Below are 2,640 nucleotides of genomic sequence, written 5' to 3' on the forward strand. Positions count from 1 at the left end.
GAGTGAAGCCAGTGCCTCATACTTCATCCTTGCCATACCTTTTAGTTGGGAGGGGGTGTGGGGGGTGGCAATAGGATGCTGCAGTATTGCCACCTGTCAGACACCTAACAGACTGGAAAGGCGACCATCCCCGTGCAGTGTGTTTTTTAAAATACAAGCTAAATTCCATTTCCCTTGGGGTTTTTTCCTTTCTGAAAGACAGCAGCCTTTCCTGTGGGGCCTAACAGCAAGCTGTGCTTCGTGGTTTTCAGCTTGCTTATAGCAGCAGGCAGTTAGGATTAGCTGGGCAAAACGACATTTCCAGCTGTGAGAAATACTTCCACTCCATCAATGAACCACTACTACAACCAACCAAGCATTAACCAAGTCTTAAAATACTGGCTCTAAGGAAAACATAACACACTTCATAATCAAGTTTGTGAGGGTATTTACACTTGCTTCTAATTATACCCTGTTATTTTGGGGGCAGTGTTTGCCATGCTGTATGTGATAAGTCATCAGATGCTATTTCAATTCTAGCTGTTTCTTTCCAATGGAAACTTGCACCAGGGTATTTTAAGACTCCTCCTTTCTGTGTAGGCTCCTGCTAAAGAAAACTGTTCTGTCTCTCTTGGAAACCTCCTGGTGTACTGGCCAGCTGAGGCTGGGATCAAGCACGCTGTCAGGGTAAGGTCCTGTGCTCTGCTCACTTCTGTAGTAGTGTGGACCCAGGCTTGTGCAAGGAAGTATGCCTCAGTGTCCTGGATGGACTGGGCTCTTTGGTTCAGCTTTCATGGAAAAAATACTCCAGCTGAAGACAGAATGTGGACCTGTTTGTCTGGACACAGTCAAGGTACACACAGAGTTAAAAGGCCCGATTTAATCTAACTCCAGTTCCAGGAACGCTTGCTGAGGAGCCTAGGACCACGACAAAGAGGCAGTGCATATGCAGCACTGCTATTACCCCTGCTGCTGCGATACCTTAGGCTGACCCTGTCAGTGCCTACGGTCCTGACTTTTGTTGGAAGCAAACACAAGGCACTGGTTATCTACAGCTTCTCAGTTTGTTTCACATTGTCAATGCTTTTCCAAAACACATGGAAAAATGCCGTGCTCAGACTTACTTCAGTGACCAGGATGAGAGCAAAGAACGATTAAGAAAAGCCAGAAACAGTTGCTCCAGCCCATCCATTCAGATGCTGCTCTTTGAGAAAGGACCCAAGCCCTCTTGTGCTTGTCTGTTATGAGAAGCAGCTGCCACCGGCTTGGGAGATCCCTCAGCTGACAGCTTTTGGTATTGCTGGTTATAATGATTCCCATTTAGTGAACATAATACTGTCTTTTATCTTCAGGGTAAATGCTTTAATCACACATGCTCCACCAATACAGCTTCATCTGAACGAAAACCAGACTGACTGTCTAGCTCCATCCAGGCCCTGTAGGACAGGACTGTATCTGTTTTACTAGAACATACACTGAGGTCATCTTGAAAACGCATCTTGTTCAGGCATTTGTATGGCTACGGACATTAACTCCAAGTATTCTTTGCTATTAATTTATGGTTTCATTATGTGAATTTAAGTGGTAGAGGGTAAACTCAATTAAGGCAGGACAAACTGTGGTTTCCATGTGAGCTGAACAGACCAAAAGTGGTAAGGAAAGACACGTTAAGTCTCAGTTTTGCCTCACCAGTTAAGGAACTGGAATATTGTCATGTTGACACTTTACTGCATCTTTGTTAATATAAATCTATAATCAAGACTACTAACATGAGAGGCTAGAAAGACAGCCTACTGAAATTAAGACTGCAATGACTGGCTTAGAGAGACCAATATGAAGTCTCAAAAATCTACCTTGATCTTTTCAGGGAAAGATGAGGCAGAGTTCAAATTTGAGAGTTGTGTTCTCCGGGAACAAAAAAAAAATAAATATACCTTAACACATTATACCCACTTTTAACACTACCACAGCTGTAGTTCACAAATACAGGAGTCTCACCATCCTTTATTTTTAAGCCATCTTTGTTCTGCTTTTGTTAGCTTTTTTCCCCAGCAAGTCTTGGATGCAATACACCTGCTCAAACTACTACTTCATTACTGCCTGGAGTACTACCATTTGCTTGGGCACAAAACAGCATGCACTTTAAAGCTACACAGATTTGGCCTTGTTATAACCTTGTGCTTCAGCAGCCTTTTAAAGCATCTGAAGAGATCCCTTTCACACTGCCTACAGTTTAACAATAAGTTATTCTTTCTGGAAACATAGGGGACTATGGCTCAGTTTTAACAGATCAGGATTCAAGAGTTTACTGAACACTTTCCCAGGCCTCCCTTATTCTTATAAAGGGTTCTAATCTTTAATATTAGTCTGTTGTCCAAAATATCACACAATACTTCCTCGCTATTATTCCCATGTCAGATACACTTGTAGGAAAGCAGCTTTTTAAGAAAGCATGTTTTCATTCTTTGCATATTTGCTACTACAAGTTGCTTATCAAAGAAAAGAGCACCACCATACCACGCAGGCCTTTTGGTGCCATACTCATGCTTTATTTAAAAAAACTACACAATGCTAAGAAAAAAATAATCAAGTTTACTTTAAAACAAAAAAACTGCAGCCACTTAAGAGATCTGATCTCACTTATGAATGAAAGTCAGCAGG

This window comes from Falco peregrinus, chromosome 3 (genome assembly GCF_023634155.1).
Source record: "Falco peregrinus isolate bFalPer1 chromosome 3, bFalPer1.pri, whole genome shotgun sequence".
Classification (NCBI taxonomy): domain Eukaryota; kingdom Metazoa; phylum Chordata; class Aves; order Falconiformes; family Falconidae; genus Falco; species Falco peregrinus.